The sequence below is a fragment of the Lissotriton helveticus genome, chromosome 3_1 (genome assembly GCF_964261635.1).
Source record: "Lissotriton helveticus chromosome 3_1, aLisHel1.1, whole genome shotgun sequence".
In the NCBI taxonomy this organism is placed as follows: domain Eukaryota; kingdom Metazoa; phylum Chordata; class Amphibia; order Caudata; family Salamandridae; genus Lissotriton; species Lissotriton helveticus.
In genome coordinates, this window is record NC_136061.1 from 606,911,477 (window position 1) to 606,936,048 (window position 24,572).

Consider the following 24,572-nt stretch of genomic DNA (forward strand, 5'->3'; position numbering starts at 1 on the left):
AAATCAGTATGACCCTGTGCCTCATGGGAACAGTCCAGCCCGAACTGCCAAGCCATGCCTTCCCTGGACCGGAAACAAGCTTCCTAGGACCGGTTTCTGGCATTTCAGCCGTCTTCAGCCAAGCTTGCTTGAATCCAGTGGCAAAGTGAGCAAGGGACTCACGTCTGAGCATACCCTGCCAACTTATGGCGAACAAAGCGGTACAAAAGGGGGTGGTGATGGATGGAGCATCTGAACCAATAAAACATTCACACCCAGTCAACAGATCTGGGTTTAATCCATCACCGTTCTTTAGCCCACTCTGCCACCCCAGTTCAGACATGGCCATATGCAAATCAGTCTGACCCTGTGCCTCATGGGAACAGTCCAGCCCGAACTACCGAGCCATGCCATCCCTGGACCGGAAACAAGCTTCCTAGGAACGGTTTCTGGCATTGCAGCTGTCTCCAGCCAGGTTTGCTTGAATCCAATGGCAAAGTGAGCAAGGGACTCACGTCTGAGCATACGCTGCCAACTTATGGCAAACAAAACGGTACAAAAGGGGGTGGTGATGGACGGAGCATCTGAACCAATCAAACACTCACACCCAGTCAACAGATCTGGGATTAATCCATCACCGTTCTTTAGCCCAATCTGCCACCCCAGTTCAGACATTGCCATATGCAAATCAGTCTAACCCTGTGCCTCATGGGAACAGTCCAGCCCGAACTGCCAAGCCATGCCTTCCCTGGACCGGAAACAAGCTTCCTAGGACCGGTTTCTGGCATTTCAGCCGTCTTCAGTCAGGCTTGCTTGAATCCAGTGGCAAAGTGAGCAAGGGACTCACGTCTGAGCATAATCTGCCAACTTATGGCGAACAAAGCGGTACAAAAGGGGGTGGTGATGGACAGAGCATCTGAACCAATCAAACACTCACACCCAGTCAACAGATCTGGGTTTAATCTATCACCGTTCTTTAGCCCACTCTGCCACCCCAGTTCAGACATGGCCATATGCAAATCAGTCTGACCCTGTGCCTCATGGGAACAGTCCAGCCCGAACTGCCAAGCCATGCCTTCCCTGGATTGGAAACAAGCTTCCTAGGACCGGTTTCTGGCATTTCAGCTGTCTTCAGCCAGGCTTGCTTGAATCCAGTGGCAAAGTGAGCAAGGGACTCACGTGTGAGCATACCCTGCCAACTTATGGCAAACAAAGCTGTACGAAAGGGGGTTTTGATGGACGGAGCATCTGAACCAATCAAGTACTCACACCCAGTCAACAGATCTGGGTTTAATCTATCACTGTTCTTTAGGCCCAATCTGCCACCCCAGTTCAGACATGGCCATATGTAAATCAGTCTAACCCTTTGCCTCATGGGAACAGTCCAGCCCGAACTGCCAAGGCATGCCTTCGCTGGACCGGAAACAAGCTTCCTACGACCGGTTTCTGGCATTTCAGCCGTCTTCAGCCAGGCTTGCTTGAATCCAGTGGCAAAGTAATCAAGGGACTCACATCTGAGCATACCCTGCCAACTTATGGCGAACAAATCGGTACAAAAGGGGGTGGTGATGAATGGAGAATCTGAACCAATCAAACACTCAACACCCAGTCAACAGATCTGGGTTTAATCTATCACCGTTTTATAGCCCACTCTGCCATTCTAGTTCAGACATGGCCATATGCAAATCAGTCTGACCCTGTGCCTCATGGGAAAAGTCCAGCCCTAACTGCCAAGCCATGCCTTCCCTGGACCGGAAACAAGCTTCCTTGGACCGGTTTCTGGTATTTCAGCCGTCTTCAGCCAGGCTTGCTTGAATCCAGTGGCAAAGTGAGCAAGGGACTCACGTATGAGCATACCCTGCCAAAGCGGTACAAAAGGGGGTGGTGATGGACGGAGCATCTGAACAAATCAAACACTCACACCCAGTCAACAGATCTCGATTTAATCCATCACCGTTCTTTAGCCCACTCTGCCACCCCAGTTCAGACATGGCCATATGCAAATCAGTCTGACCCTGTGCCTCTTGGGAACAGTCCAGCCCGAACTGCCAAGCCATGCCTTCCCTGGATCGGAAACAAGCTTCCTAGTACCGGTTTCTGCCATTTCAGCCGTCTTCAGCCAGGCTTGATTGAATCCAGTGGCAAAGTGAGCACGGGACTCACGTCTGAGCATACCCTGCCAACTAATGGTGAACAAAGCGGTACAAGAGGGGGTGGTGATGGACGGAGCATCTGAACCAATCAAACACTCACACCCAGTCAACAGATCTGGATTTAATCCATTACCGTTCTTTAGCCCACTCTGCCACCACAGTTCAGACATGGCCATATGCAAATCAGTCTGACCCTGTGCCTCATGGGAACAGTCCAGCCCGAACTGCCAAGTCATGCCTTCCCTGGATCGGAAACAAGCTTCCTAGGACCGGTTTCTGGCATTTCAGCTGTCTTCAGCCAGACTTGCTTGAATCCAGTGGCAAAGTGAGCAAGGGACTCACGTCTGAGCATACCCTGCCAACTTATGGCGAACAAAGCGGTACAAAAGGGGGTGGTGATGCACGGAGCATCTGAACCAATCAAACACTCACACCCAGTCAACAGATATGGGTTTAATCAATCACTGTTCCTTAGCCCACTCTGCCACCCCAGTTCCGACATGGCCATATGCAAATCAGTATGACCCTGTGCCTCATGGGAACAGTCCAGCCCGAACTGCCAAGCCATGCCTTCCCTGGACCGGAAACAAGCTTCCTAGGACCGGTTTCTGGCATTTCAGCCGTCTTCAGCCAAGCTTGCTTGAATCCAGTGGCAAAGTGAGCAAGGGACTCACGTCTGAGCATACCCTGCCAACTTATGGCGAACAAAGCGGTACAAAAGGGGGTGGTGATGGATGGAGCATCTGAACCAATAAAACATTCACACCCAGTCAACAGATCTGGGTTTAATCCATCACCGTTCTTTAGCCCACTCTGCCACCCCAGTTCAGACATGGCCATATGCAAATCAGTCTGACCCTGTGCCTCATGGGAACAGTCCAGCCCGAACTGCCGAGCCATGCCATCCCTGGACCGGAAACAAGCTTCCTAGGAACGGTTTCTGGCATTGCAGCTGTCTCCAGCCAGGTTTGCTTGAATCCAATGGCAAAGTGAGCAAGGGACTCACGTCTGAGCATACGCTGCCAACTTATGGCAAACAAAACGGTACAAAAGGGGGTGGTGATGGACGGAGCATCTGAACCAATCAAACACTCACACCCAGTCAACAGATCTGGGATTAATCCATCACCGTTCTTTAGCCCAATCTGCCACCCCAGTTCAGACATTGCCATATGCAAATCAGTCTAACCCTGTGCCTCATGGGAACAGTCCAGCCCGAACTGCCAAGCCATGCCTTCCCTGGACCGGAAACAAGCTTCCTAGGACCGGTTTCTGGCATTTCAGCCGTCTTCAGTCAGGCTTGCTTGAATCCAGTGGCAAAGTGAGCAAGGGACTCACGTCTGAGCATAATCTGCCAACTTATGGCGAACAAAGCGGTACAAAAGGGGGTGGTGATGGACAGAGCATCTGAACCAATCAAACACTCACACCCAGTCAACAGATCTGGGTTTAATCTATCACCGTTCTTTAGCCCACTCTGCCACCCCAGTTCAGACATGGCCATATGCAAATCAGTCTGACCCTGTGCCTCATGGGAACAGTCCAGCCCGAACTGCCAAGCCATGCCTTCCCTGGATTGGAAACAATCTTCCTAGGACCGGTTTCTGGCATTTCAGCTGTCTTCAGCCAGGCTTGCTTGAATCCAGTGGCAAAGTGAGCAAGGGACTCACGTGTGAGCATACCCTGCCAACTTATGGCAAACAAAGCTGTACAAAAGGGGGTTTTGATGGACGGAGCATCTGAACCAATCAAGTACTCACACCCAGTCAACAGATCTGGGTTTAATCTATCACTGTTCTTTAGGCCCAATCTGCCACCCCAGTTCAGACATGGCCATATGTAAATCAGTCTAACCCTTTGCCTCATGGGAACAGTCCAGCCCGAACTGCCAAGGCATGCCTTCGCTGGACCGGAAACAAGCTTCCTACGACCGGTTTCTGGCATTTCAGCCGTCTTCAGCCAGGCTTGCTTGAATCCAGTGGCAAAGTAATCAAGGGACTCACATCTGAGCATACCCTGCCAACTTATGGCGAACAAATCGGTACAAAAGTGGGTGGTGATGAATGGAGAATCTGAACCAATCAAACACTCAACACCCAGTCAACAGATCTGGGTTTAATCTATCACCGTTTTATAGCCCACTCTGCCATTCTAGTTCAGACATGGCCATATGCAAATCAGTCTGACCCTGTGCCTCATGGGAAAAGTCCAGCCCTAACTGCCAAGCCATGCCTTCCCTGGACCGGAAACAAGCTTCCTTGGACCGGTTTCTGGTATTTCAGCCGTCTTCAGCCAGGCTTGCTTGAATCCAGTGGCAAAGTGAGCAAGGGACTCACGTATGAGCATACCCTGCCAAAGCGGTACAAAAGGGGGTGGTGATGGACGGAGCATCTGAACAAATCAAACACTCACACCCAGTCAACAGATCTCGATTTAATCCATCACCGTTCTTTAGCCCACTCTGCCACCCCAGTTCAGACATGGCCATATGCAAATCAGTCTGACCCTGTGCCTCTTGGGAACAGTCCAGCCCGAACTGCCAAGCCATGCCTTCCCTGGATCGGAAACAAGCTTCCTAGTACCGGTTTCTGCCATTTCAGCCGTCTTCAGCCAGGCTTGCTTGAATCCAGTGGCAAAGTGAGCACGGGACTCACGTCTGAGCATACCCTGCCAACTAATGGTGAACAAAGCGGTACAAGAGGGGGTGGTGATGGACGGAGCATCTGAACCAATCAAACACTCACACCCAGTCAACAGATCTGGATTTAATCCATTACCGTTCTTTAGCCCACTCTGCCACCCCAGTTCAGACATGGCCATATGCAAATCAGTCTGACCCTGTGCCTCATGGGAACAGTCCAGCCCGAACTGCCAAGTCATGCCTTCCCTGGATCGGAAACAAGCTTCCTAGGACCGGTTTCTGGCATTTCAGCTGTCTTCAGCCAGACTTGCTTGAATCCAGTGGCAAAGTGAGCAAGGGACTCACGTCTGAGCATACCCTGCCAACTTATGGCGAACAAAGCGGTACAAAAGGGGGTGGTGATGGATGGAGCATCTGAACCAATAAAACATTTACACCCAGTCAACAGATCTGGGTTTAATCCATCACCGTTCTTTAGCCCACTCTGCCACCCCAGTTCAGACATGGCCATATGCAAATCAGTCTGACCCTGTGCCTCATGGGAACAGTCCAGCCCGAACTGCCGAGCCATGCCGTCCCTGGACCGGAAACAAGCTTCCTAGGAACGGTTTCTGGCATTGCAGCTGTCTCCAGCCAGGCTTGCTTGAATCCAATGGCAAAGTGAGCAAGGGACTCACGTCTGAGCATACCCTGCCAACTTATGGCAAACAAAACGGTACAAAAGGGGGTGGTGATGGACGGAGCATCTGAACCAATCAAACACTCACACCCAGTCAACAGATCTGGGATTAATCCATCACCGTTCTTTAGCCCAATCTGCCACCCCAGTTCAGACATTGCCATATGCAAATCAGTCTAACCCTGTGCCTCATGGGAACAGTCCAGCCCGAACTGCCAAGCCATGCCTTCCCTGGACCGGAAACAAGCTTCCTAGGACCGGTTTCTGGCATTTCAGCCGTCTTCAGTCAGGCTTGCTTGAATCCAGTGGCAAAGTGAGCAAGGGACTCACGTCTGAGCATACCCTGCCAACTTATGGCGAACAAAGCGGTACAAAAGGGGGTGGTGATGGACAGAGCATCTGAACCAATCAAACACTCACACCCAGTCAACAGATCTGGGTTTAATCTATCACCGTTCTTTAGCCCACTCTGCCACCCCAGTTCAGACATGGCCATATGCAAATCAGTCTGACCCTGTGCCTCATGGGAACAGTCCAGCCCGAACTGCCAAGCCATGCCGTCCCTGGATTGGAAACAAGCTTCCTAGGACCGGTTTCTGGCATTTCAGCCGTCTTCAGTCAGGCTTGCTTGAATCCAGTGGCAAAGTGAGCAAGGGACTCACGTCTGAGCATACTCTGCCAACTTATGGCGAACAAAGCGGTACAAAAGGGGGTGGTGATGGACGGAGCATCTGAACCAATCAAACACTCACACCCAGTCAACAGATCTGGGTTTAATCTATCACCGTTCTTTAGCCCACTCAGCCACCCCAGTTCAGACATCGCCATATGCAAATCAGTCTGACCCTGTACCTCATGGGAACAGTCCAGCCCAAACTGCCAAGCCATGCCGTCCCTGGACCGGAAACAAGCTTCCTAGGACCGGTTTCTGGCATTTCAGCTGTCTTCAGCCAGGCTTGCTTGAATCCAGTGGCAAAGTTAGCAAGGGACTCACGTCTGAGCATACCCTGCTAACTTATGGCAAACAAAGCGGTACAAAAGGGGGTGGTGATGGATGGAGCATCTAAACCAATCAAACACTCACACCCAGTCAACAGATCTGGGTTTAATCCATCACTGTTCTTTAGCCCAATCTGCCACCCCAGTTCAAACATGGCCATATGTAAATCAGTCTAACCCTGTGCCTCATGGGAACAGTCCAGCCCGAACTGCCAGGCATGCCTTCTCTGGATCGGAAACAAGCTTCCTAGGACCGGTTTCTGGCATTTCAGCCGTCTTCAGCCAGGCTTGCTTGAGTCCAGTGGCAAAGTAATCAAGGGACTCATGTCTGAGCATACCCTGCCAAATTATGTCGAACAAAGCGGTACAAAAGGGGGTGGTGATGAACGGAGAATCTGAACCAATCAAACACTCAACACCCAGTCAACAGATCTGGGTTTAATCTATCACCGTTTTATAGCCCACTTTGCCATCCTAGTTCAGACATGGCCATATGCAAATCAGTCTTACCCTGTGCCTCATGGGAACAGTCCAGCCCTAACTGCCAAGCCATGCCTTCCCTGGACCGGAAACAAGCTTCCTTCGACCGGTTTCTGGTATTTCAGCCGTCTTCAGCCAGGCTTGCTTGAATCCAGTGGCAAAGTGAGCAAGGGTCTCACGTATGAGCATACCCTGCCAACTTATGGCGAACAAAGCGTTACAAAAGGGGGTGGTGATGGACGAAGCATCTGAACAAATCAAACACTCACACCCAGTCAACAGATCTCGATTTAATCCATCACCGTTCTTTAGCCCACTCTGCCACCCCAGTTCAGACATGGCCATATGCAAATCAGTCTGACCCTGTGCCTCATGGGAACAGTCCAGCCCGAACTGCCAAGCCATGCCTTCCCTGGATCGGAAACAAGCTTCCTAGTACCGGTTTCTGCCATTTCAGCCGTCTTCAGCCAGGCTTGCTTGAATCCAGTGGCAAAGTGAGCACGGGACTCACGTCTGAGCATACCCTGCCCACTTATGGCGAACAAAGCGGTACAAAAGGGGATGGTGATGGACGGAGCATTTGAACCAATCAAACACTCACACCCAGTCAACAGATCTGGGTTTAATCCATCACCGTTTTTTAGCCCACTCTGCCACCCCAGTTCAGACATGGCCATATGCAAATCAGTCTGACCCTGTGCCTCATGGGAACAGTCTAGCCGAACTGCCAAGCCATGCCTTCCCTGGACCGGAAACAAGCTTCCTAGGACCGGTTTCTGGCATTTCAGCCGTCTTCAGCCAGGCTTGCTTGAATCCAGTGGCAAAGTGAGCAAGGGACTCACGTCTGAGCATACCCTGCCAACTTATGGTGAACAAAGCAGTACAAAAGTGGATGGTGATGGACGGAGCATCTGAACCAATCAAACACTCACACCCAGTCAACAGATCTGGGTTTAATCCATCACCATTCTTTAGCCCACTCTGCCACCCCAGTTCAGACATGGCCATATGCAAATTAGTCTGACCCTGTGCCTCATGGGAACAGTCCAGCCCGAACTGCCAAGCCATGCCTTCCCTGGAACGGAAACAAGATTCATGGGACCGGTTTCTGGCATTTCAGCCGTCTTCAGCTAGGCTTGCTTTAATCCAGTGGCAAAGTGAGCAAGGGACTCACGTCTGAGCATACCCTGCCAACTTATGGCGAACAAAGCGGTACAAAAGGGGGTGGTGATGCACGGAGCATCTGAACCAATCAAACACTCACACCCAGTCAACAGATATGGGTTTAATCAATCACTGTTCCTTAGCCCACTCTGCCACCCCAGTTCCGACATGGCCATATGCAAATCAGTATGACCCTGTGCCTCATGGGAACAGTCCAGCCCGAACTGCCAAGCCATGCCTTCCCTGGACCGGAAACAAGCTTCCTAGGACCAGTTTCTGGCATTTCAGCCGTCTTCAGCCAGGCTTGCTTGAATCCAGTGGCAAAGTGAGCAAGGGACTCACATATGAGCATACCCTGCCAACTAATGGTGAACAAAGCGGTACAAGAGGGGGTGGTGATGGACGGAGCATCTGAACCAATCAAACACTCACACCCAGTCAACAGATCTGGATTTAATCCATTACCGTTCTTTAGCCCACTCTGCCACCCCAGTTCAGACATGGCCATATGCAAATCAGTCTGACCCTGTGCCTCATGGGAACAGTCCAGCCCGAACTGCCAAGTCATGCCTTCCCTGGATCGGAAACAAGCTTCCTAGGACCGGTTTCTGGCATTTCAGCTGTCTTCAGCCAGACTTGCTTGAATCCAGTGGCAAAGTGAGCAAGGGACTCACGTCTGAGCATACCCTGCCAACTTATGGCGAACAAAGCGGTACAAAAGGGGGTGGTGATGGATGGAGCATCTGAACCAATAAAACATTTACACCCAGTCAACAGATCTGGGTTTAATCCATCACCGTTCTTTAGCCCACTCTGCCACCCCAGTTCAGACATGGCCATATGCAAATCAGTCTGACCCTGTGCCTCATGGGAACAGTCCAGCCCGAACTGCCGAGCCATGCCGTCCCTGGACCGGAAACAAGCTTCCTAGGAACGGTTTCTGGCATTGCAGCTGTCTCCAGCCAGGCTTGCTTGAATCCAATGGCAAAGTGAGCAAGGGACTCACGTCTGAGCATACCCTGCCAACTTATGGCAAACAAAACGGTACAAAAGGGGGTGGTGATGGACGGAGCATCTGAACCAATCAAACACTCACACCCAGTCAACAGATCTGGGATTAATCCATCACCGTTCTTTAGCCCACTCTGCCACCCCAGTTCAGACATGGCCATATGCAAATCAGTCTGACCCTGTGCCTCATGGGAACAGTCCAGCCCGAACTGCCGAGCCATGCCGTCCCTGGACCGGAAACAAGCTTCCTAGGAACGGTTTCTGGCATTGCAGCTGTCTCCAGCCAGGCTTGCTTGAATCCAATGGCAAAGTGAGCAAGGGACTCACGTCTGAGCATACCCTGCCAACTTATGGCAAACAAAACGGTACAAAAGGGGGTGGTGATGGACGGAGCATCTGAACCAATCAAACACTCACACCCAGTCAACAGATCTGGGATTAATCCATCACCGTTCTTTAGCCCAATCTGCCACCCCAGTTCAGACATTGCCATATGCAAATCAGTCTAACCCTGTGCCTCATGGGAACAGTCCAGCCCGAACTGCCAAGCCATGCCTTCCCTGGACCGGAAACAAGCTTCCTAGGACCGGTTTCTGGCATTTCAGCCGTCTTCAGTCAGGCTTGCTTGAATCCAGTGGCAAAGTGAGCAAGGGACTCACGTCTGAGCATACCCTGCCAACTTATGGCGAACAAAGCGGTACAAAAGGGGGTGGTGATGGACAGAGCATCTGAACCAATCAAACACTCACACCCAGTCAACAGATCTGGGTTTAATCTATCACCGTTCTTTAGCCCACTCTGCCACCCCAGTTCAGACATGGCCATATGCAAATCAGTCTGACCCTGTGCCTCATGGGAACAGTCCAGCCCGAACTGCCAAGCCATGCCGTCCCTGGATTGGAAACAAGCTTCCTAGGACCGGTTTCTGGCATTTCAGCTGTCTTCAGCCAGGCTTGCTTGAATCCAGTGGCAAAGTGAGCAAGGGACTCACGTGTGAGCATACCCTGCCAACTTATGGCAAACAAAGCTGTACAAAAGGGGGTGGTGATGGACGGAGCATCTGAACCAATCAAGTACTCACACCCAGTCAACAGATCTGGGTTTAATCTATCACTGTTCTTTAGGCCCAATCTGCCACCCCAGTTCAGACATGGCCATATGTAAATCAGTCTAACCCTGTGCCTCATGGGAACAGTCCAGCCCGAACTGCCAAGGCATGCCTTCGCTGGACCGGAAACAAGCTTCCTACGACCGGTTTCTGGCATTTCAGCAGTCTTCAGCCAGGCTTGCTTGAATCCAGTGGCAAAGTAATCAAGGGACTCACATCTGAGCATACCCTGCCAACTTATGGCGAACAAATCGGTACAAAAGGGGGTGGTGATGAATGGAGAATCTGAACCAATCAAACACTCAACACCCAGTCAACAGATCTGGGTTTAATCTATCACCGTTTTATAGACCACTCTGCCATTCTAGTTCAGACATGGCCATATGCAAATCAGTCTGACCCTGTGCCTCATGGGAAAAGTCCAGCCCTAACTGCCAAGCCATGCCTTCCCTGGACCGGAAACAAGCTTCCTTGGACCGGTTTCTGGTATTTCAGCCGTCTTCAGCCAGGCTTGCTTGAATCCAGTGGCAAAGTGAGCAAGGGACTCACGTATGAGCATACCCTGCCAAAGCGGTACAAAAGGGGGTGGTGATGGACGGAGCATCTGAACAAATCAAACACTCACACCCAGTCAACAGATCTCGATTTAATCCATCACCGTTCTTTAGCCCACTCTGCCACCCCAGTTCAGACATGGCCATATGCAAATCAGTCTGACACTGTGCCTCATGGGAACAGTCCAGCCCGAACTGCCAAGCCATGCCTTCCCTGGATCGGAAACAAGCTTCCTAGTACCGGTTTCTGCCATTTCAGCCGTCTTCAGCCAGGCTTGCTTGAATCCAGTGGCAAAGTGAGCACGGGACTCACGTCTGAGCATACCCTGCCCACTTATGGCGAACAAAGCGGTACAAAAGGGGGTGGTGATGGACGGAGCATTTGAACCAATCAAACACTCACACCCAGTCAACAGATCTGGGTTTAATCCATCACCGTTCTTTAGCCCACTCTGCCACCCCAGTTCAGACATGGCCATATGCAAATCAGTCTGACCCTGTGCCTCATGGGAACAGTCCAGCCCTAACTGCCAAGCCATGCCTTCCCTGGACCGGAAACAAGCTTCCTAGGACCAGTTTCTGGCATTTTAGCCGTCTTCAGCCAGGCTTGCTTGAATCCAGTGGCAAAGTGAGCAAGGGACTCACGTATGAGCATACCCTGCCAACTTATGGTGAACAAAGCGGTACAAGAGGGGGTGGTGATGGACGGAGCATCTGAACCAATCAAACACTCACACCCAGTCAACAGATCTGGATTTAATCCATTACCGTTCTTTAGCCCATTCTGCCACCCCAGTTCAGACATGGCCATATGCAAATCAGTCTGACCCTGTGCCTCATGGGAACAGTCCAGCCCGAACTGCCAAGTCATGCCTTCCCTGGATCGGAAACAAGCTTCCTAGGACCGGTTTCTGGCATTTCAGCTGTCTTCAGCCAGACTTGCTTGAATCCAGTGGCAAAGTGAGCAAGGGACTCACGTCTGAGCATACCCTGCCAACTTATGGCGAACAAAACGGTACAAAAGGGGGTGGTGATGGATGGAGCATCTGAACCAATAAAACATTTACACCCAGTCAACAGATCTGGGTTTAATCCATCACCGTTCTTTAGCGCACTCTGCCACCCCAGTTCAGACATGGCCATATGCAAATCAGTCTGACCCTGTGCCTCATGGGAACAGTCCAGCCCGAACTGCCGAGCCATACCGTCCCTGGACTGGAAACAAGCTTCCTAGGAACGGTTTCTGGCATTGCAGCTGTCTCCAGCCAGGCTTGCTTGAATCCAATGGCAAAGTGAGCAAGGGACTCACGTCTGAGCATACCCTGCCAACTTATGGCAAACAAAACGGTACAAAAGGGGGTGGTGATGGACGGAGCATCTGAACCAATCAGACACTCACACCCAGTCAACAGATCTGGGATTAATCCATCACCGTTCTTTAGCCCAATCTGCCACCCCAGTTCAGACATTGCCATATGCAAATCAGTCTAACCCTGTGCCTCATGGGAACTGTCCAGCCCGAACTGCCAAGCCATGCCTTCCCTGGACCGGAAACAAGCTTCCTAGGACCGGTTTCTGGCATTTCAGCCGTCTTCAGTCAGGCTTGCTTGAATCCAGTGGCAAAGTGAGCAAGGGACTCACGTCTGAGCATACCCTGCCAACTTATGGCAAACAAAGCGGTACAAAAGGGGGTGGTGATGGACGGAGCATCTGAACCAATCAAACACTCACACCCAGTCAACAGATCTGGGTTTAATCTATCACCGTTCTTTAGCCCACTCTGCCACCCCAGTTCAGACATGGCCATATGCAAATCAGTCTGACCCTGTGCCTCATGGGTACAGTCCAGCCCGAACTGCCAAGCCATGCCGTCCCTGGATTGGAAACAAGCTTCCTAGGACCGGTTTCTGGCATTTCAGCTGTCTTCAGCCAGGCTTGCTTGAATCCAGTGGCAAAGTGAGCAAGGGACTCACGTCTGAGCATACCCTGCCAACTTATGGCAAACAATGCTGTACAAAAGGGGGTGGTGATGGACGGAGCATCTGAACCAATCAAGTACTCACACCCAGTCAACAGATCTGGGTTTAATCTATCACTGTTCTTTAGGCCCAATCTGCCACCCCAGTTCAGACATGGCCATATGTAAATCAGTCTAACCCTGTGCCTCATGGGAACAGTCCAGCCCGAACTGCCAAGGCATGCCTTCGCTGGACCGGAAACAAGCTTCCTACGACCGGTTTCTGGCATTTCAGCCGTCTTCAGCCAGGCTTGCTTGAATCCAGTGGCAAAGTAATCAAGGGACTCACGTCTGAGCATACCCTGCAAACTTATGGCGAACAAAGCAGTACAAAAGGGGGTCGTAATGGACGGAGCATCTGAACCAATCAAACACTCACACCCAGTCAACAGATCTGGTTTTAATCCATCACCATTCTTTAGCCCACTCTGCCACCCCAGTTCAGACATGGCCATATGCAAATTAGTCTGACCCTGTGCCTCATGGGAACAGTCCAGCCCGAACTGCCAAGCCATGCCTTCCCTGGACCGGAAACAAGATTCCTAGGACCGGTATCTGGCATTTCAGCCGTCTTCAGCTAGGCTTGCTTTAATCCAGTGGCAAAGTGAGCAAGGGACTCACGTCTGAGCATACCCTGCCAACTTATGGCGAACAAAGCGGTACAAAAGGGGGTGGTGATGCACGGAGCATCTGAACCAATCAAACACTTACACCCAGTCAACAGATATGGGTTTAATCAATCACTGTTCCTTAGCCCACTCTGCCACCCCAGTTCCGACATTGCCATATGCAAATCAGTCTTACCCTGTGCCTCATGGGAACAGTCCAGCCCTAACTGCCGAGCCATGCCGTTCCTGGACCGGAAACAAGCTTCCTAGGACCGGTTTCTGGCATTTCAGCTGTCTTCAGCCAGGCTTGCTTGAATCCAATGGCAAAGTGAGCAAGGGACTCACGTCTGAGCATACCCTGCCAACCTATGGCAAACAAAGCGGTACAAAAGGGGGTGGTGATGGACAGAGCATCTGAACCAATCAAACACTCACACCCAGTCAACGGATCTGGGTTTAATCCATCACCGTTCTTTAGCCCACTCTGCCACCCCAGTTCCGACATTGCCATATGCAAATCAGTCTTACCCTGTGCCTCATGGGAACAGTCCAGCCCGAACTGCCAAGCCATGCCTTCCCTGGACCGGAAACAAGCTTCTTAGGACCGGTTTGTGGCATTTCATCCGTCTTCAGTCAGGCTTGCTTGAATCCAGTGGCAAAGTGAGCAAGGGACTCACGTCTGAGCATACCCTGCCAACTTATGGCGAACAAAGCGGTACAAAAGGGGGTGGTGATGAACGGAGAATCTGAACCAATCAAACACTCAACACCCAGTCAACAGATCTGGGTTTAATCTATCACCATTTTATAGCCCACTCTGCCATCCTAGTTCAGACATGGCCATATGCAAATCAATCTGACCCTGTGCCTCATGGGAACAGTCCAGCCCTATCTGCCAAGCCATGCCTTCCCTGGACCGGAAACAAGCTTCCTTGGACCGGTTTCTGGCATTTCAGCCGTCTTCAGCCAGGCTTGCTTGAATCCAGTGGCAAAGTGAGCAAGGGACTCACGTATGAGCATACCCTGCCAACTTATGGCGAACAAAGCGGTACAAAAGGGGGTGGTGATGGACGGAGCATCTGAAGCAATCAAACACTCACACCCAGTCAACAGATCTCGATTTAATCCATCACCGTTCTTTAGCCCACTCTGCCACCCCAGTTCAGACATGGCCATATGCAAATCAGTCTGACCCTGTGCCTCATGGGAACAGTCCAGCCCGAACTGCCAAGCCTTGCCTTCCCTGGATCGGAAACAAGCTTCCTAGTACCGGTTTCTGCAATTTCAGCCGTCTTCAGCCAGGCTTGCTTGAATCCAGTGGCAAAGTGAGCACGGGACTCACGTCTGAGCATACCCTGCCCACTTATGGCGAACAAAGCGGTACAAAAGGGGGTGGTGATGGACGGAGCATTTGAACCAATCAAACACTCACACCCAGTCAAGAGATCTGGGTTTAATCCATTACCGTTCTTTAGCCCACTCTGCCACCCCAGTTCAGACATGGCCATATGCAAATCAGTCTGACCCTGTGCCTCATGGGAACAGTCCAGCCCGAACTGCAAAGCCATGCCTTCCCTGGACCGGAAACAAGCTTCCTAGGACCGGTTTCTGGCATTTCAGCCGTCTTCAGCCAGGCTTGCTTGAATCCAGTGGCAAAGTGAGCAAGGGACTCACGTCTGAGCATCCCCTGCCAACTTATGGCGAACAAAGCAGTACAAAAGGGGGTGGTGATGGACGGAGCATCTGAACCAATCAAACACTCACACCCAGTCAACAGATCTGGGTTTAATCCATCACTGTTCTTTAGCCCAATCTGCCACCCCAGTTCAGACATGGCCATATGTAAATCAGTCTAACCCTGTACCTCATGGGAACAGTCCAGCCCGAACTGCCATGGCATGCCTTCGCTGGACCGGAAACAAGCTTCCTGGGACCGGTTTCTGGCATTTCAGCTGTCTTCAGCCAGGCTTGCTTGAATCCATTGGCAAAGTGAGCAAGGAACTCACGTCTGAGCATACCCTGCCAACTTATGGCAAACAAAGCAGTACAAAAGGGGGTGGTGATGGACGGAGCATCTGAACCTATCAAACACTCACACCCAGTCGACAGATCTGGGATTAATCCATCACCGTTCTTTAGCCCAATCTGCCACCCCAGTTCAGACATTGCCATATGCAAATCAGTCTAACCCTGTGCCTCATGGGAACAGTTCAGCCCGAACTGCCAAGGCATGCCTTCCCTGGACCGGAAACAAGCTTCCTAGGACCGGTTTCTGGCATTTCAGCCGTCTTCAGCCAGGCTTGATTGAATCCAGTTGCAAAGTGATCGAGGGACTCACGTCTGAGCATACCCTGCCAACTTATGCCAAACAAAGCGGGACAAAAGGGGGTGGTGATGAACAGAGAATCCTAACCAATCAAACACTCAACACCCAGTCAAAAGATCTGGGTTTAATCTATCACCGTTTTATAGCCCACTCTGCCATCCCAGTTCAGACATGGCCATATGCAAATCAGTCTGACACTGTGCCTCAAGGGAACAGTCCAGCCCTAAATGCCAAGCCATGCCTTCCCTGGACCGGAAAAAAGCTTCCTAGGACCGGTTTCTGGCATTTCAGCCGTCTTCAGCCAGGCTTGCTTGAATCCAGTGGCAAAGTGAGCAAGGGACTCACGTATGAGCATACCCTGCCAACTTATGGCGAACAAAGCGGTACAAAAGGGGGTGGTGATGGACGGAGCATCTGAAGCAATCAAACACTCACACCCAGTCAACAGATCTGTGTTTAATCCATCACCATTCTTTAGCCCACTCTGCCACCCCAGTTCAGATATGGCCATATGCCAATCAGTCTGACCGTGTGCCTCATGGGAACAGTCCAGCCCGAACTGCCAAGCCATGCCTTCCCTGGACCGGAAACAAGCTTCCTAGGACCAGTTTCTGGCATTTCAGCCGTCTTCAGCCAGGCTTGCTTGAATCCAGTGGCAAAGTGAGCAAGGGACTCACGTATGAGCATACCCTGCCAACTTATGGTGAACAAAGCGGTACAAGAGGGGGTGGTGATGGACGGAGCATCTGAACCAATCAAACACTCACACCCAGTCAACAGATCTGGATTTAATCCATTACCGTTCTTTAGCCCACTCTGCCACCCCAGTTCAGACATGGCCATATGCAAATCAGTCTGACCCTGTGCCTCATGGGAACAGTCCAACCCGAACTGCCAAGTCATGCCTTCCCTGGATCGGAAACAAGCTTCCTAGGACCGGTTTCTGGCATTTCAGCTGTCTTCAGCCAGACTTGCTTGAATCCAGTGGCAAAGTGAGCAAGGGACTCACGTCTGAGCATACCCTGCCAACTTATGGCGAACAAAGCGGTACAAAAGGGGGTGGTGATGGATGGAGCATCTGAACCAATAAAACATTTACACCCAGTCAACAGATCTGGGTTTAATCCATCACCGTTCTTTAGCGCACTCTGCCACCCCAGTTCAGACATGGCCATATGCAAATCAGTCTGACCCTGTGCCTCATGGGAACAGTCCAGCCCGAACTGCCGAGCCATGCCGTCCCTGGACTGGAAACAAGCTTCCTAGGAACGGTTTCTGGCATTGCAGCTGTCTCCAGCCAGGCTTGCTTGAATCCAATGGCAAAGTGAGCAAGGGACTCACGTCTGAGCATACCCTGCCAACTTATGGCAAACAAAACGGTACAAAAGGGGGTGGTGATGGACGGAGCATCTGAACCAATCAGACACTCACACCCAGTCAACAGATCTGGGATTAATCCATCACCGTTCTTTAGCCCAATCTGCCACCCCAGTTCAGACATTGCCATATGCAAATCAGTCTAACCCTGTGCCTCATGGGAACAGTCCAGCCCTAACTGCCGAGCCATGCCGTTCCTGGACCGGAAACAAGCTTCCTAGGACCGGTTTCTGGCATTTCAGCTGTCTTCAGCCAGGCTTGCTTGAATCCAATGGCAAAGTGAGCAAGGGACTCACGTCTGAGCATACCCTGCCAACCTATGGCAAACAAAGCGGTACAAAAGGGGGTGGTGAAGGACAGAGCATCTGAACCAATCAAACACTCACACCCAGTCAACGGATCTGGGTTTAATCCATCACCGTTCTTTAGCCCACTCTGCCACCCCAGTTCCGACATTGCCATATGCAAATCAGTCTTACCCTGTGCCTCATGGGAACAGTCCAGCCCGAACTGCCAAGCCATGCCTTCCCTGGACCGGAAACAAGCTTCTTAGGACCGGTTTGTGGCATTTCATCCGTCTTCAGTCAGGCTTGCTTGAATCCAGTGGCAAAGTGAGCAAGGGACTCACGTCTGAGCATACCCTGCCAACTTATGGCGAACAAAGCGATACAAAAGGGGGTGGTGATGGACGGAGCATCTGAACCAATCAAACACTCACACCCAGTCAACAGATCTGGGTTTAATCCATCACTGTTCTTTAGCCCAATCTGCCACCCCAGTTCAGACATGGCCATATGTAAATCAGTCTAACCCTGTGCCTCATGGGAACAGTCCAGCCCGAACTGCCCAGGCATGCCTTCGCTGGACCGGAAACAAGCTTCCTAGGACCGGTTTCTGGCATTTCAGCCGTCTTCAGCCAGGCTTGCTTGAATCCAGTGGCAAAGTAATCAAGGGACTCACGTCTGAGCATACCCTGCCAACTTATGGCGAACAAAGCGGTACAAAAGGGGGTGGTGATGAACGGAGAATCTGAACCAATCAAACACTCAACACCCAGTCAACAGATCTGGGTTTAATCTATCACCATTTTATAGCCCACTCTGCCATCCTAGTTCAGACATGGCCATATGCAAATCAATCTGACCCTGTGCCTCATGGGAACAGTCCAGCCCTATCTGCCAAGCCATGCCTTCCCTGGACCGGAAACAAGCTTCCTTGGACCGCTTTCTGGCATTTCAGCCGTCTTCAGCCAGGCTTGCTTGAATCCAGTGGAAAAGTGAGCAAGGGACTCACGTATGAGCATACCCTGCCAACTTATGGCAAACAAAGCGGTACAAAAGGGGGTGGTGATGGACGGAGCATCTGAACAAATCAAACACTCACACCCAGTCAACAGATCTCGATTTAATCCATCACCGTTCTTTAGCCCACTCTGCCACCCCAGTTCAGACATGGCCATATGCAAATCAGTCTGACCCTGTGCCTCATGGGAACAGTCCAGCCCGAACTGCCAAGCCTTGCCTTCCCTGGATCGGAAACAAGCTTCCTAGTACCGGTTTCTGCAATTTCAGCCGTCTTCAGCCAGGCTTGCTTGAATCCAGTGGCAAAGTGAGCACGGGACTCACGTCTGAGCATACCCTGCCCACTTATGGCGAACAAAGCGGTACAAAAGGGGGTGGTGATGGACGGAGCATTGAACCAATCAAACACTCACACCCAGTCAAGAGATCTGGGTTTAATCCATCACCGTTCTTTAGCCCACTCTGCCACCCCAGTTCAGACATGGCCATATGCAAATCAGTCTGACCCTGTGCCTCATGGGAACAGTCCAGCCCGAACTGCAAAGCCATGCCTTCCCTGGACCGGAAACAAGCTTCCTAGGACCGGTTTCTGGCATTTCAGCCGTCTTCAGCCAGGCTTGCTTGAATCCAGTGGCAAAGTGAGCAAGGGACTCACGTCTGAGCATACCCTGCCAACTTATGGCGAACAAAGCAGTACAAAAGGGGGTGGTGATGGACGGAGCATCTGAACCAATCAAACACTCACACCCAGTCAACAGATCTGGGTTTAATCCATCACTGTTCTTTAGCCCAATCTGCCACCCCAGTTCAGACATGGCCATATGTAAATCAGTCTAACCCTGTACCTCATGGGAACAGTCCAGCCCGAACTGCCAAGGCATGCCTTCGCTGGACCGGAAACAAGCTTCCTGGGACCGGTTTCTGGCATTTCAGCTGTCTTCAGCCAGGCTTGCTTGAATCCATTGGCAAAGTGAGCAAGGAACTCACGTCTGAGCATACCCTGCCAACTTATGGCAAACAAAGCAGTACAAAAGGGGGTGGTGATGGACGGAGCATCTGAACCTATCAAACACTCACACCCAGTCGACAGATCTGGGATTAATCCATCACCGTTCTTTAGCCCAATCTGCCACCCCAGTTCAGACATTGCCATATGCAAATCAGTCTAACCCTGTGCCTCATGGGAACAGTTCAGCCCGAACTGCCAAGGCATGCCTTCCCTGGACCGGAAACAAGCTTCCTAGGACCGGTTTCTGGCATTTCAGCCGTCTTCAGCCAGGCTTGATTGAATCCAGTTGCAAAGTGATCGAGGGACTCACGTCTGAGCATACCCTGCCAACTTATGCCAAACAAAGCGGTACAAAAGGGGGTGGTGATGAACAGAGAATCTGAACCAATCAAACACTCAACACCCAGTCAAAAGATCTGGGTTTAATCTATCACCGTTTTATAGCCCACTCTGCCATCCCAGTTCAGACATGGCCATATGCAAATCAGTCTGACACTGTGCCTCAAGGGAACAGTCCAGCCCTAACTGCCAAGCCATGCCTTCCCTGGACCGGAAAAAAGCTTCCTAGGACCGGTTTCTGGCATTTCAGCCGTCTTCAGCCAGGATTGCTTGAATCCAGTGGCAAAGTGAGCAAGGGACTCACGTATGAGCATACCCTGCCAACTTATGGCGAACAAAGCGGTACAAAAGGGGGTGGTGATGGACGGAGCATCTGAAGCAATCAAACACTCACACCCAGTCAACAGATCTGGGTTCAATCCATTACCGTTCCTTAGCCCACTCTGCCACCCCAGTTCCGACATGGCCATATGCAAATCAGTCTGACCCTGTGCCTCATGGGAACAGTCCACCCCGAACTGCCAAGCCATGCCATCCCTGGACCGGAAACAAGCTTCCTAGGACCGGTTTCTGGCATTTCAGCCGTCTTCAGCCAGGCTTGCTTGAATCCAGTGGCAAAGTGATCAAGGGACTTACGTCTGAGCATACCCTGCCAACTTATGGCGAACAAAGCGGTACAAAAGGGGGTGGTGATGAACGGAGAATCTGAACCAATCAAACACTCAACACCCAGTCAACAGATCTGGGTTTAATCTATCACCGTTTTATAGCCCACTCTGCCATCCCAGTTCAGACATGGCCATATGCAAATCAGTCTGACCCTGTGCCTCATGGGAACAGTCCAGCCCTAACTGCCAAGCCATGCCTTCCCTGGACCGGAAACAAGCTTCCTAGGACCGGTTTCTGGCATTTCAGCCGTCTTCAGCCAGGCTTGCTTGAATCCAGTGGCAAAGTGAGCAAGTGACTCACGTATGAGCATTCCCTGCCAACTTATGGTGAACAAAGCGGTACAAAAGGGGGTGGTGATGGACGGAGCATCTGAACCAATCAAACACTCACACCCAGTCAACAGATCTGGATTTAATCCATCACCGTTCTTTAGCCCACTCTGCCACCCCAGTTCAGACATGGCCATATGCAAATCAGTCTGACCCTGTGCCTCATGGGAACAGTCCAGCCCGAACTGCCAAGTCATGCCTTCCCTGGATCGGAAACAAGCTTCCTAGTACCGGTTTGTGCCATTTCAGCCGTATTCAGCCAGGCTTGCTTGAATTCAGTGGCAAAGTGAGCACGGGACTCACGTCTGAGCATACCCTGCCAACTTGTGGCGAACAAAGCGGTACAAAAGGGGGTGGTGATGCACAGAGCATCTGAACCAATCAAACACTCACACCCAGTCTACAGATCTGGGTTTAATCCATTACCGTTCCTTAGCCCACTCTGCCACCCCAGTTCCGACATGGCCATATGCAAATCAGTCTGACCCTGTGCCTCATGGAAACAGTCCAGCCTGAACTGTCAAGCCATGCCTTCCCTGGACCGGAAACAAGCTTCCTAGTACTGTTTTCTGGCATTTCACCCGTCTTTAGCCAGGCTTGCTAGAATCCAGTGGCAAAGTGAGCAAGGGACTCACGTCTGAGCATACCCTGCCAACTTATGGCGAACAAAGCGGTACAAAAGGGGGTGGTGATGGACGGAGCATCTGAACCAATCAAACACTCATACCCAGTCAACAGATCTGGGTTTAATCCATCACCGTTCTTTAGCCCACTCTGCCACCCCAGTTCAGACATGGCCATATGCAAATCAGTCTGACTCTGTGCCTCATGGGAACAGTCCAGCTCGAACTGCCAAGCCATGCCATCCCTGAACTGGAAACAAGCTTCCTAGGACCGGTTTCTGGCATTTCAGCTGTCTTCAGCCAGGCTTGCTTGAATCCAGTGGCAAAGTGAGCAAGGGACTCACGTCTGAGCATACCCTGCCAACTTATGGCAAACAAAGCGGTTCAAAAGGGGGTGGTGATGAACGGAGAATCTGAACCAATCAAACACTCAACACCCAGTCAACAGATCTGGGTTTAATCTATCACCATTTTATAGCCCACTCTGCCATCCTAGTTCAGACATGGCTATATGCAAATCAATCTGACCCTGTGCCTCATGGGAACAGTCCAGCCCTATCTGCCAAGCCATGCCTTCCCTGGACCGGAAACAAGCTTCCTTGGACCGCTTTCTGGCATTTCAGCCGTCTTCAGCCAGGCTTGCTTGAATCCAGTGGAAAAGTGAGCAAGGGACTCACGTATGAGCATACCCTGCCAACTTATGGCAAACAAAGCGGTACAAAAGGGGGTGGTGATGGACGGAGCATCTGAACAAATCAAACACTCACACCCAGTCAACAGATCTCGATTTAATCCATCACCGTTCTTTAGCCCACTCTGCCACCCCAGTTCAGACATGGCCATATGCAAATCAGTCTGACCCTGTGCCTCATGGGAACAGTCCAGCCCGAACTGCCAAGCCTTGCCTTCCCTGGATCGGAAACAAGCTTCCTAGTACCGGTTTCTGCAATTTCAGCCGTCTTCAGCCAGGCTTGCTTGAATCCAGTGGCAAAGTGAGCACGGGACTCACGTCTGAGCATACCCTGCCCACTTATGGCGAACAAAGCGGTACAAAAGGGGGTGGTGATGGACGGAGCATTTGAACCAATCAAACACTCACACCCAGTCAAGAGATCTGGGTTTAATCCATCACCGTTCTTTAGCCCACTCTGCCACCCCAGTTCAGACATGGCCATATGCAAATCAGTCTGACCCTGTGCCTCATGGGAACAGTCCAGCCCGAACTGCAAAGCCATGCCTTCCCTGGACCGGAAACAAGCTTCCTAGGACCGGTTTCTGGCATTTCAGCCGTCTTCAGCCAGGCTTGCTTGAATCCAGTGGCAAAGTGAGCAACGGACTCACGTCTGAGCATACCCTGCCAACTTATGGCGAACAAAGCAGTACAAAAGGGGGTGGTGATGGACGGAGCATCTGAACCAATCAAACACTCACACCCAGTCAACAGATCTGGGTTTAATCCATCACTGTTCTTTAGCCCAATCTGCCACCCCAGTTCAGACATGGCCATATGTAAATCAGTCTAACCCTGTACCTCATGGGAACAGTCCAGCCCGAACTGCCAAGGCATGCCTTCGCTGGACCGGAAACAAGCTTCCTGGGACCGGTTTCTGGCATTTCAGCTGTCTTCAGCCAGGCTTGCTTGAATCCATTGGCAAAGTGAGCAAGGAACTCACGTCTGAGCATACCCTGCCAACTTATGGCAAACAAAGCAGTACAAAAGGGGGTGGTGATGGACGGAGCATCTGAACCTATCAAACACTCACACCCAGTCGACAGATCTGGGATTAATCCATCACCGTTCTTTAGCCCAATCTGCCACCCCAGTTCAGACATTGCCATATGCAAATCAGTCTAACCCTGTGCCTCATGGGAACAGTTCAGCCCGAACTGCCAAGGCATGCCTTCCCTGGACCGGAAACAAGCTTCCTAGGACCGGTTTCTGGCATTTCAGCCGTCTTCAGCCAGGCTTGATTGAATCCAGTTGCAAAGTGATCGAGGGACTCACGTCTGAGCATACCCTGCCAACTTATGCCAAACAAAGCGGTACAAAAGGGGGTGGTGATGAACAGAGAATCCTAACCAATCAAACACTCAACACCCAGTCAAAAGATCTGGGTTTAATCTATCACCGTTTTATAGCCCACTCTGCCATCCCAGTTCAGACATGGCCATATGCAAATCAGTCTGACACTGTGCCTCAAGGGAACAGTCCAGCCCTAAATGCCAAGCCATGCCTTCCCTGGACCGGAAAAAAGCTTCCTAGGACCGGTTTCTGGCATTTCAGCCGTCTTCAGCCAGGCTTGCTTGAATCCAGTGGCAAAGTGAGCAAGGGACTCACGTATGAGCATACCCTGCCAACTTATGGCGAACAAAGCGGTACAAAAGGGGGTGGTGATGGACGGAGCATCTGAAGCAATCAAACACTCACACCCAGTCAACAGATCTGTGTTTAATCCATCACCATTCTTTAGCCCACTCTGCCACCCCAGTTCAGATATGGCCATATGCAAATCAGTCTGACCGTGTGCCTCATGGGAACAGTCCAGCCCGAACTGCCAAGCCATGCCTTCCCTGGACCGGAAACAAGCTTCCTAGGACCAGTTTCTGGCATTTCAGCCGTCTTCAGCCAGGCTTGCTTGAATCCAGTGGCAAAGTGAGCAAGGGACTCACGTATGAGCATACCCTGCCAACTTATGGTGAACAAAGCGGTACAAGAGGGGGTGGTGATGGACGGAGCATCTGAACCAATCAAACACTCACACCCAGTCAACAGATCTGGATTTAATCCATTACCGTTCTTTAGCCCACTCTGCCACCCCAGTTCAGACATGGCCATATGCAAATCAGTCTGACCCTGTGCCTCATGGGAACAGTCCAGCCCGAACTGCCAAGTCATGCCTTCCCTGGATCGGAAACAAGCTTCCTAGGACCGGTTTCTGGCATTTCAGCTGTCTTCAGCCAGACTTGCTTGAATCCAGTGGCAAAGTGAGCAAGGGACTCACGTCTGAGCATACCCTGCCAACTTATGGCGAACAAAGCGGTACAAAAGGGGGTGGTGATGGATGGAGCATCTGAACCAATAAAACATTTACACCCAGTCAACAGATCTGGGTTTAATCCATCACCGTTCTTTAGCGCACTCTGCCACCCCAGTTCAGACATGGCCATATGCAAATCAGTCTGACCCTGTGCCTCATGGGAACAGT